This window comes from Podarcis tiliguerta, assembly GCF_965153285.1.
Source record: "Podarcis tiliguerta genome assembly, chromosome: 8".
Taxonomy (NCBI): domain Eukaryota; kingdom Metazoa; phylum Chordata; class Lepidosauria; order Squamata; family Lacertidae; genus Podarcis; species Podarcis tiliguerta.
Window position 1 is genome coordinate 55,437,898 of NC_139541.1, and position 12,100 is coordinate 55,449,997.

General features: G+C 51.2%; 1 protein-coding gene and 1 long non-coding RNA gene across 26 annotated transcripts in view; one reads left to right on the forward strand and one right to left on the reverse strand.

Annotated features, from left to right (window-relative positions):
* The window catches only part of MACF1 (microtubule actin crosslinking factor 1), a 291,764-nt gene that overhangs the window by 223,034 nt on the left and 56,630 nt on the right, over window positions 1-12,100 (forward strand). The window lies entirely within an intron of this gene.
* On the reverse strand, window positions 865-8,956 carry LOC310683335. 2 transcript variants are annotated; one of them, XR_014514372.1, is made up of 4 exons: window positions 7,332-7,348; window positions 6,368-6,436; window positions 2,484-2,518; window positions 865-1,040 (listed from the first exon to the last, which is right to left on the reverse strand). It is a non-coding gene; the product is annotated as an uncharacterized lncRNA (long non-coding RNA). The 2 variants fall into 2 exon arrangements; XR_014514371.1 differs by having other exon boundaries at window positions 6,368-8,956.

Sequence of the window (12,100 nt, forward strand, 5' to 3'; positions counted from 1 at the left end):
GAGCTAGAACAAGGGCTTGCCACCACAGGTGTGAGATGATATTCCTTCCAATGGCAGAAAGAGAAGCTTGTATTGGAGCTGCAACTTTCTTTCAGTGGTGTTGTGCTTCCTTGTTTTCTGTGGATGAAATATGCTCCTTAAATGGACCATGCCAGACTGTAGGGCTCCAGAAACTTCCTGGTTTTGTTGCCTGGTGGTTGCTTAGCATCTGGCAAGGCTTGATCTGTGCCTGGTGGGCTTCAGTCAGTTTGGTGAGCAGGTTTAATCCAGGCACTTTGCCAGGCATGGCCTGGTTGGGCTGCTGTGGGGAGCAATATTCTGCAGTCCATCCTAGGAAATTCTGTTGCATTGCTTGCAGAAATTCTACCTCTGGCTCTTGGGACAAAGCCACCTTCCTTTAACCACAATCTGCAAGAAGAGAAGAGGCTTTTCTTCTTAGGAAAGCAGGATTGTAAGGTGCCTGAGACCTGACATGAAATCAGTTTGAAGTCTGTCATGAGCAAAGCAGATAAAAGGAATTGCCCAGTGCAGTGCAGTTGGGTGGGATTAGCCTGGCAGCTTTTGTCTAGAGCACGTTTGGAGCTGAGGGTTTAGCCTTGTGTCACAGCTACCCCCTATGTCCACAGAAATGTAATTTCCTCCCCTCAAAGATTGGTGCAGGCAGAACTGCTGGATCTGGGCTGGAAGAGGTTGAATGGAGGAGGAAAGATAAAGTAAATCCCTTGTGTTTCGTAAGTACTAGCTGAGCGTGATTGAAGGAGGGGCTTTAAAATAAATTATACAAATCCCGCTTCTTTCGTAGGAGGGTGTGTGCTTGTGCGAAGGTGCAGTGTTAAGTTCTGAATTAGCATAATCACAGAGAGCTCAGCACTGGGATAACTTTAATGCTCCTGGCTGTGGTTGTGGAGGAGCACCTCCCTGTGAAAAACTTTGTGCCTGTAAATCAGCCATGCCTTGCACAGGTTGATGGGAGTTGTAGTCTTAAGACATCTAGTGGGTACCAGTTTGAGGAAGATTGCTGCAAAATCTCCATAACTATACTTAAAAAGAAGAAGCAGATAAGATTGTAAGGTCACTGGATTCTCTGACAAAAAGCAAAAAAAGGTGCTCTATATTTATGACCTTCCAAGAATCATAATGGCTAACTAGAACTTCCAAGTGCAGAGACAGCCTACCAGTAACACCAGAAACTTGGGACAAACTGTGAGGATCAGCCTATTTTCCTCCTGACCTGCTTGTGGCCTCCCAAGATGCCTCTGGTTGCTTATTGTTGGAAACAGGATGCTGGGCTGAGATGGACCTTTGGCCTGACTCAGCAGGTGTCTCCTTACATCATAGTTCTGTTAGCCAAAACTGCCCCCCCATCTTTCCCCAATAACCCCATCATAGTCCAGTCAAAGATCGCTGAATGGGCCTAGGAAATCAGGGGGTGTTGTCTGAACCAAAGCCTGCTTCCACTGTCATGGGCTTAGCCTTGGAGTGTGTGAATTAATGCTGGAAGATTCAGGACAGATCGAAGAAAGTACTTCATGCAGCATATAGTCAAATTACGGAACTTGCTCCCCCCGGAGGCAGTGATGGCCACCAACGTGGATGACTTTGAAAGAAGATTAGACTAATTCATGGAGGGGAGGGCTATCATTGGCTACTAGCCATGATGCCTATGCTCTACCTCCACAGTTGGAAGCAGCAATGCTTCCATTGTGCATGAGCTGTGCTTGAGGGTTTCTCACAGGAATCTGGTTGGCCACTATGAGAAAAGGATGTCCACCTATGCTGGACTAGGTGAGCCTGATCCAGTAGGCCGTTCTTACGTTCTTTCATTCTAAAGAAGTGAACATGTTACTGGGCACGTGCTGAGTGAATTCTCACCACTGAGCAGCCTCAAGCCGCTCACACACCAAGGTGGAATAGTGAAGAATGCCTTCTAGGCCAATGTTGGGTCTGGGCCCCTCACATTTTAGAAATTAAGTCTTGAGGAAAGTGCTTTGCTTTGCTGCTTACTTCCAGCTGCTAAGTTGCATTACGAGGGACCTAAAAATACCCATCCAAATAGCCTCCTGATGTGGCTTGCCCGTGCAAGCAGTTTGTGTTGTTGCCTGGAGGAGCTGTTGTGCAGTTGTTTAGCAGATAGGGGTAAGGAGGGTGCTTGAAGTCTGCAAATGGGCAGTGTGGAGGGGGGTGCACGAGGCAAGGCCCATAAGCAAAATACAGGCTGTGTTGTATACTTTTGCATGCCCAGCAAGCCCCATATATGGAGGTGCTCTGCCTTCTGAAGGAAAAATAGGGAGTTTTGCTGTAATCCTTGGTGCCGTTTAACCATCAACAGTCTTCTTATGCCTTGTTTGTGAAACACAACCCATAGTTTAAGACTTGAGCTTCAAGCTTTAATTGATTTAATCAGTAGATCAATCAACTAAATCTTTTGCTGATGAATCCGTGGGAACAGATTTTAATTAGCAGAGTTAAAAAAAAACACTTACCTATTTTCTGAGGCTATTTTGAGTACAGTGTGCCACTGCCATAAAAAAATGACAAAAAGAAAACATTGAAGGTGGTCTTTTCCTGTTAACAGTGTGCTTTAAAATGCCACTGCTGCTGTCTCAATACAGTACAAATATTTTAGACTTTGGGATCTCCTGCCTGAAACCCTGGAGAGTCCCTGCCAGTCAGTGTAGACAGTACTGTGATAGATGGGTCCAGGGGTCTGAGTCAGGAACATAGGAAGCGGCCTCATACCACCTGCCTTGTGAGTTATCAACTGCCATTCATTAATTGCTTGACAGCCCTACTTAAGATCGGTTTGTAGGATTAATTTGCTCAGTGGCTCACCAGAGCACAGTCCTGGAATCTGCTTGTAGCTCTGTGGCTACAAGCCACATTCCCCAAACATGTGGATTAACACTGTACTTCTGAGCATGTAGACTGCTTTCCATCCACTGTTGAGCTACTACAGCAAACCCTGCAATCAGTTTAACAAGGCGGGGACCCAGGCGCAACAGTGGGCATAGTCCCAGCTCCTCCTTTTAAAGAAATGCTTTGTGAAAAGCTGCTGGCCACAGAAGGAAACCAACTTTGGCTTAAAAGTGCCCCCCCCCCCAAGTTATTGTCCTCCAGGCATTTTGGACTACCCCTTCCAGCAGCCCCAGCATCACATGGCCATGCTGGTGGAGTTGTAGTCCAAAACATCTGGAAGGTGTCAGGTTGGGGCTGCTCGAAAGGATGAGCCTCTTGAGCTAACAAACCTTTGCTGTGCATGTGGGCTTGGGAGTTTGCTTGAATTTGCCTTGGGATTCTTTGCTCACCAGGCATACTGTAATTCCACAAATAAACTGAAATTAGCAGATGTGCCTTGGGCTTGTTCTCCCTCTCTCTCACGCCCTTCCTTCTAAATTGTCGCTAGGGGATACAGAGTGGAAGTTCCATCATCAGGTAAATATAGTTCAGTGCCACAGCTGGCTGCTTGGCTGGTCTTTCTACATCACACTGCAAGAAATGCAAAAGGAACCGTGGTCCCCATGGATCCCTCAGAAATCTTGTACTCCGCCCATCTCCTACACCTGGGCCAATTTTCTGGGTGCTCAGAGCATCTTATTGGAAGGACCCCAGAACACTCAAAGTGCTGAAGACAGCCATAAGGAAGTAGCCATTATTCATTTAAAGGAGTGCCCTCTTGTTATGAACCCAAAAGGATTTCCCCCCCCCCCACCAGGTAAAATGTCCGTCCAGGTTTTTGAAAAACATATATAGGAGCAGGGAGGCATTAGTTCCTACACACACACATACCTGTTCTCTCTCCAGGCAAGGAAGAGGCATTATCCAAGTTTGAGGACACATTTAAGCCAGGCAAAACTGCTCTAGGATAGTGGTTTTAGGCAGGGCCAGTGAAAGGTGTGGCCTGTGGAGACTCCCAAGGACCAGAAAGTGAGGTCTGCAGTATTTAGACTCCAGGTTCCCTACCCCTATCTTAAAGAATCAGTTGGGGGCAGGGAAAGAGATATTTCAGATTCTTAGTTGCCAGCGCTGAAATTTTAGAGACCATTTCAAGGAAGTGGGTGGAGTGGAAGAAATGTTACCATTCTTATACGTGGGCACCTTGTGTGAGTTTTTGCTACTTGGAATTTTTCCAAGACCATCAAGCAGGCTTGAAGTAATGCCAGTTCAAAGCAAATATTTCAGCTTCAAGAGAGTCAGCTCGTGTGATGAAGGACAGACCAATTTCGATGTCAGTATCTTTATGTGCATATTTGATTTTAGTGGGGAAGGGGATAGGCCTACATTCCCTCTTCCAAGGAGGAGGGGAATGAATGTATATTGGCACTCCTTTTGTTGGCATGTGACCTGATGAGGAAATAGCCAAAGAATTCCTGGCTGCAAACTCAACACATCGTCCTTTTATAAGTGAGGGGGAAAACCTCACATGGAATTCCTCAGATTCTTCCTGCAGGAAGCTGGGAGAGCCGTTAAAAAAGAAAAACTTGCCCTGCACAATTGAAGGCAGTTTGAACAGCGAAGGCAGCGGTGGCACATGAAGGGCCTGCTTTGGTGAAACTACTGGCCAGATTATTGTTGCAGCTGCATCCAATTATTACAGCTAGCCTAGACGTTCTTCTGTGACTGTAATGTCTGGCTGTCTACTGCGCTCCTGAGCCAAGCAAGGGAAAGGCCAGGAAGGGGGTCTCTGTGTGCACACAAAACAGTATATTGGCTGGTGGGGCTCTGGGAAGAGAGGAGGCTGGGCAATCTCTCTAACCCTGTATGCAGCCATTGCTATAGGGCTTTTTGGTGGTGAAATTTCCTGTTTGGCATAAATGATGCAATGAAATGTTGGTTAATGAGATGAATGCTCTGTGGCACCAGAATCCAAGCAGATAATCTGGATCAACTTTACTTGGCCCATCCCTTAACTGTTTGCCAAGTTTTCTCCCTCACCTTGGGGGAGGAAATCATATTTAAAGTTTGATTTGATTGACAAGAATTGCTCCTCCCCCAGAATTGCCTCGCTGGATTGTGCACCTGCTCTATGCAGCATACCTGTGGCCTGGATTGCTTCGGTTGATTGTGGGAGGAAGCTCCTAGGAGGGTAATTTCTTGGGTAGGAGTGTGAGCTATCTTTACATGGAAAGTGAATTGCACTCGCCCACTTCTACCCCCACCCATACAATCCGGGTTCAGTTGCTGCTTTTAATCACAACCTTGCAGGTTTTGTGGGGAGAAGATGCGTGAACGTGCTGTTGCAGATGAGGCAACTGCTTTTTGCTCTTTGGCCATGATTTCCAGATCGTATAATGAGGAAATCTGTGCTTTGTCAAGTGTTCACTGTGGGTTCCTCAAATCAAGGTAGACAATCTTCCTTGAATGAGTGTTTGCCCCAAGACTACCAGCAACTCCCTTCACCAGCCACAGAGTATTGCAGGCTGTGCTTTTGGTTTCCAAGGAGAAGCCCAGGACACCTGGTATGAGCTGAGAATGATGCCCTCCTACATGACAAGGTGGGCAAAGTTCAATGTAGAAAAGCTTGAAAACTGTATGACTACAAGGAATTGGGACTATTGAGCATTAAGGATTCGAGGCCTCATTGAGGCAAAAGCCTGTGCAATGTTTCTCCTGCCAGCTCCTGCAGTGTTGCTAGAGCTAGAAACCTTCACCTTTGCTTGCTCTTGGTGCTTTGTTTCTGCAAATAGTCATGTTGCAGGGAAGCTAGATTGGCAGGGAGTGACTTGTTAAAAAGTGTTTGCATATGGTCAGAAGTGCTCCAGCCAGGGGCTCTTGCAGTAAAAACAAGTACGCTGTGAAGATCCATGGCCCAAACTGAGCCTCAGGATGAGCCACTGCATGGCTGCTCTTTTCACTCCTTGGGGTGATGCTGCCCACATTTCACCCCACCTTTGGTGTGTGTGTGTGGCAGCAGCACGACCAAAATGTGCTGTGATTCATTAATGCAACCCCACCCTAGCCACAGCTAAAGTGGGAAGCTTGCTGCATTTCCTCTCCATCTGACCCCACTTACCTGTCTCCATTCATATTGCCCTGAAAATTTAAAGGAGGCATAGAGAAGAATCACAGCTTTTCATATGAGGCTTTACACTTTACTAACCGAGGCTCACTCTTCAGATGCTTTTCTTTGGAAGTGTACAGTACCATGAGGGCTGGTTGTGGGTGTCATGTGTGTGAGAAAGGCCCCCAAAAGAGGAACTCTTTTATTCTTTGTTTCACAGGGCTTAATCCTATCATGTAGTTAGAAGCAGGTTATTTTGGGTCTTTGCTATGGCCCTCCTAAAATGGTGTGTTGCAAGGGAAATGTCAGACAAACGCCTTTGAAATCCAACTATGAAACTTTAGCCCCATTTGAAATATCCTAGCATACCTTTGTACAGATATTTCCACATAAAGACACATCTTGACCCTGTCCTGCTGTTTTCTCACACGTGCACACCTGTGCTTTAAAAAAAATGGAAGTGAGGATGCTTTCATACACAGTGTTGTCAAAGCTGTAAGGTTGCAGGAGATTTAAATGACCTGCAACTCCTTAGCCAATTGCTGGATAGCAAATAAGAGCTAAGGAAGAGGGATGTACTCTGCACAGGTACCTCCCCTGCTCCATCATATTAATAAGCTCATCTGCAAGTTATTTCCCCTGCCCTCTCCTGGAAAAACCCAAAGTCAGCAATTTAGAATAGTGGTTTTGTATGCCTAGGAGGAAGACAGTGGTGAGGTACTATCATTTCCACCCCCTAGTGAAAATTGCAGCTTTGAGAAGATTGTTTGCTCTGCACTCTGCACATGTTCAAGCGGCGCGTTCTCACGCTCCAACGAAACGTCTCTACCATCTTTGCGGCTCCAGTGTGCTACTCGAGGCAGAACCTTATATTTCTCTGGTTTGGGGGGCGGTTGTTTGCCGGAGAGAGGGTGGAGAGAGATTCGCTGGCAGTCGTGCGGCCGGTTGCTGATCGCAAGGCGTCTCTCCCCGCCCCCGCCCCTCCAAAAAGTCTTGGCCTCCGCGAACCGGAGTCAGCGGAGGGGCGCGCTGGAGGGAAGCAGGGCGCCGCTGCTCTTTGTCAAGGGATTTTGCGCTGCGACCCCCGCCCCAGGCGAAGGGGGCAGAGGAGGAGGGGGAGACCCAGACAAGGCGGGGGAGGGGTTGTTTCTCCCCTTGAACCAGCAAGATTCCTTTTCTCCCCCGTGGACCAGGCTCAGCGCCCAGCCGCGTTTCCCGCTGCTGAGCGGCCGGGTCCTTGACTGGCGGGGCTGGATTTCCGCGCCTCGATCCGCCCGTGCCCGTTGGCTTCGCCGAGCCCGCCTGGGGCTCACTAAGGCCGCCCCCATCCTACCTCCTCCCCGCTCCGCCTCGCCTCGCCTGCTGGTCCCCGCCTCCTTCCTCCCTCCCCTCTCTCCCTCCCCGCCACTCGGCGCGTCCCCTCCCCTCGGAGTTGGCAGCTCGGTGGCCCAGCCGGAATCTCGCAGCCGTTGGCGCTGAGGGCCGGAGCTCTCCTGCCGGAGTTGGGCTTCCCGGGAGGGGGGCGGACTGCTGCTTGGTCTCGCCCCGCCAGCCCTCCTCCAAGGGCGAGCAAGAGGAGCGGCCTGCCAGCCAGCCAGCCGTCGCGCGCTCTGCATCCCTCCATCCGAGCGAGCCTCGCCGCGCAGCCTTTTGTTCCCCCGGCAAGAAGTTTGTGCGCTGAGAAGGGCCGTGACAGCTGCAGCCCCGTTAGGGAGCACAGAAGAGGGGGCGGCGGCGGCGGCGGCTCCTGCTCCTGCTGCTCGCTTGACATGCAGCCCACGGCTCGGCTCGGCGGGGACGGCTGCCGGGGGAGGCGGGCCCCGCTCTTGCCGCCGCCGCGACGCACAAAAGGCTCCAACTAAACTTCCCTCCTGGAGAGCGAGCAAGCAAGCAAGCGGGGAGAGCTCCGTCTGCGCGGCCCGAGCATGGTAGGAGCCGAGAGCCGCCCGGCGAGGACACCGGCAGCCGGCTGTCCCGGCCCGTCCCCTGCGGGGGCGCCTCTGCTTCTGTCCGCCGGCTGCCGCCGCCCTTGAGCGAGGGAGGAACGCCGAGCAGACTTCGCCACGAGATTCCCAGACTGCACGGGGAGAGCTGCCCGCCTACCTTCCGGGGCCTTTGCTAGCGGTGCTGAACCAGCTATCCCGCCCGCCCGCCGAGGATGCTGGGCAGACTGGAGGCGCCCGACGTCGCCCGGCATGAAGAACTTCATGCGCTGGGACCGCGAGGGATCTCCGCCGCCGGGCGCAGTCCGAGCCAGCCGCGCCGCGCCGAGGGGCCGACGAAGCAGCCTCTGCAAAGCGCAGTTCTGCCCGGGCATGGAGGCGCGCAGGAGGCCGGGCCTTTGTTCCGCCAGGAGAGCGCGCTCTGCGGCCGCCTTCCCGAGAGCTGGCCTTTTCCTCGCCGCCGCCGCTGCTGAGCTTCCGACCGGGGCGCCCTCTGGAAGAGGCTTTGTCGGAGCGGGCTGGAAGACTTGCCTTAAGGAGAGCAGCCCTACCGAGCAACCGGAGGAGGCGGAGGGCTTGCAAATAGCGATCGGCAGAAACGGCTTTATGTGTTGGCCTTGGACTGCTAGCGTTTCCGCAGGAGCCATGGAATGCCTTGCCTCTTTGAAGGACTTCCACGGTGGAAGGTGACTTCTCTCTGGAAAGCTCTGTAACTTCTGTGGAATACAAAATTGTGGCCTCCCAAGTGGTTATTAGGGATTTTCAAAAGACACCTTGCTCCACCATAATCTATTTCATTTTGCTTTGAATGGAGAGCTTGTGAGGCAGGGGAGGTTTTTTGTTGTTGTTGTGGGACTCTTCTCTGCGGGGTCCCCCCCCATTCTATTCTGTTCTGTTTTCTTTTATTGTTTTGAAAAGTATGGGCAAGCCACTCAGCAGGCCTGACTGTTTAAGGCAGAGTCCTGCTTGCTTGGGGAAAGGAGAGGATGAGGATGGGTATATAGAAGACTGTTACGTCCCTCAGAGGTCCATCTATGACACCATGAGGATAAATGAGCAAATTGATCAGGGGTCCAAGACTAGCCAGCCTTCCAAGAGTACCCTTGAAAAAGGGGATGGCAGCACAATCTCTAGCAATGGAACTTTAGGGGCACCCAGTGTCTTTGAATCAAAGGCACCCGAGAGCAAAAAGTTAGACGAGAGGGTCATTTTTGATGCCTTGAAACTTAGTAGTGATGTTTCCAAGTCAGCACCGGCACCCCCAAGGCGGCGGCCAAATCCAGAGAAGAAGGAGAATGTCAACAGGCGGTCATGGAAGTCCTTTATGCCACCCAATTTCCCTGAGTTTGCTGAGAGAATTGAGGCCTCCTTGAGTGAAGTCTCAGAAGCTGGAATTTCTAGCCCATCCTTGCAAGAGAAGCAGGAGTCCACTGCCATGTTGGCAGAGAGCCCTAGGCAGTCCGACCAGGGGGAATGCATGTCAGAGCCGTTGACCCTGGAGCACATTCCCAAACTGACTGGAGTTCCAGAAATTCAGGAAGTGAAGCAGCTAAGTGAAGCCTTCTGTGAGTTGTCTCAGGATGAGTGCCAGCCTCTTCTGGGACCAGAGGACATGGTAGTTGACCTGACCGGCGGCAGGCGGCGGGACCACAGGCTCTCGAGCGCCACGTGGCCAAGGGTGATGAAAAATGCCATCAGAGCAGGCCTTGGCAGTGGGCATCATGACACCTTGGAGGCAGACAACACAGACTGCGTCATAGAAACGGTGCCACTGTCTCCTTGCCTGAGTGAAGAGCTCCTGGACCCAGGAATGAGCATTCTCATCGCCCCCAACCTCCGGGAAAAGACTGAGTCGGAGCTGAGGTTTGAGGAGGATGAGCGATTGATCATGATGGAGGTTGGGGAGGAGTGGGAGGAAGGCTTGCTGTCAGGGAAGGCTGCTGAGAAAAGAAGTTGTTACTTGACAGATATTTCTGAAGAAAAGGAACAATTAAGTGTTCCAGCCGTGACAGTTACGGAAGCTGTAGAGAGTTTTGCTGGTGTCCAAGGGACCTCTAACCACCCATCTCACTGGCAAGAGCTGTGGGATGACTCACAGCTGCGAGCTGTCAACTCTGCTCCCGTTCCCCAGGAAACGCACCAAGACTTAAACGCTACTCTTGAGGAGGAGGAGGAGGCTGGTGCCTGCAATGCTGAAGCTGAAGCCGAAGTGGAAGAGGAGGAATTTGCTTCTGGCCTAGAAGCCTGTGCCAGCTCTCTTGCCCCAGAGCAGTTCTCTGACACGGATTCTGTGCAGATGTTCCTTGAACTAGAAAAGCTTTGCATGCTCGAAGAAGGAGGGGATGGAGTGGCTCCAGGTGATCTGGAGGTGCAGGATGCTAATCAGTGTTCAGAAGGGCTGGACATGCAGAAGGACATGGCGGGAGCCTCCCAGCCCTTGACTCACCTTGAAGTCAGCATGGCAGACTCTGCTGTGGTCTCAGATCTGGAGGACTTTGATGCCACATGTGGTTCTCAAGCAGTAAGTACAGCAGAAGCTACCCTTTCAGAGTGCTACTCTGAACGGGAAACTTCTGGTGACTCTGAAAAGGTGACGTCTTCCAGTCCTCCGCTTGAAAAAGATGCTGTATCCCAACAATCACTCTCATCCTTAGTTAGTCAGATAGAGGAGTATGGGGCAGAACTGTTGGCAGGTCATGACCCTGCAGAAAGCCAGAGGGTCAAAGGATTGTTGGACTTTGCCATGGGTGAACCTGTGGCTTCAGTTGATTTCCCTTGCTGTAGAGAACCACCTCCTTGCATCCATGTTCTTGCCATTGGCAGAGAAACTGAGCAGCAGCAAATGCAGCCTGCCATTTGCTATGAAGCAAAGGAGGTATCCCCGAGCCATGATGAACTTGCCACAACTGCTGAGGAGCTGGACTCCCAACCAGATTTTGACTTGGCAAAAGAGATGGTGAGCGCTATGGGGAAAGAGCTGCAGGCTTGCGATGAGCTCAACCCATCAGAAAGGACTGACTTCTCCAACTGGGATGTCCCAGAGCTGGTTTCTGAGGATGAAGTTGCAGAACTGGATAAAGAAAACCTCCTTTGTGGGGGCCACGTTAGTGACATAGAGGATGTAGATAGTTCCTGGGTGCCTTCACAAAGTGAGTTTGTATTGCGGGACTCTGAGGAGCCTCTAAAACATGTAGGCTCCTCTGAGAACTTGAAGGCTGTGTGTCAACTTGAGCCTTTAACAAGGCTGCTGTGTGATGGAGAAGTGTCGGCGAGTGCAGCCCTTCTCCAGGAGGAAACACCAGAGGTAGTTGAGCAGGGAGCAGCAGCAGCAGCCAAAGGCAGCCCAGTGGAAGAGAAGAGATATTGCTTGGAACCTGGAGACTTGGAGTTCCTTTTTGGGCAGAGCAGGGACAGTGAGATAACAAAGGATGAGGAGTGTAGTGCCAAGTTTGTGTGTACCAACTCACAAGCTTTTGTTGAAGATTTGTTTGCTGCACAGCCCAGTTCAGAAGACTTGACTGCCTCTTTTGGAGAGGAATCTGCTTCTGTCAGTCCCCTCCCTAGTGACAAGGCTCTTGATGCCCCTCCAGATAGCCCAGAGGAGCTTGCTGACCCCTTTCCTTCTGCTGGAGTGGGGCCTTCCATCACTGATGGTCCAGCAGCTATAACATGTTCCACCCTGCCTTTGCCATCCTCACTTGCTTCTACCCCAGAAGCAGAAGGGCCTGTTGTGGATGCTGCCTGCTTGTCCAGGTATAAAGAAGTTTGTGGTCAAGATGGTCTTCCAGGAGTCACTTCGGAGCCCAAAGCAGAGGACCTGATACCATTCTTACCAAATGCACAGGAGATGTCCTCTGCTTCTGTGCCATTCTCCTTGGAAAATATGCCTCTAAGTAGAGAGGAACAGCCTGCTCTGGAAGAGCTGGCCAATGCCACAATGCCCACCTCCACCAAGGAGCCTGTTCAGGTGGCCCAAGCGATTAAAGGCCTTGCCATCTCTATGCCATTGGGTGCAGATGGTGTGCCAGAGCCACCAGAAGTTGGTTTCTCTCTGGCACCTGGAGCAGTGTGGGATACAGTCTGCAGCACACCACAGCTGCCCTCTTCTGCAGCACCTGAAAGTGAAGAGGAGGAGCTGACCTCTGCTGTGCCAGACTCA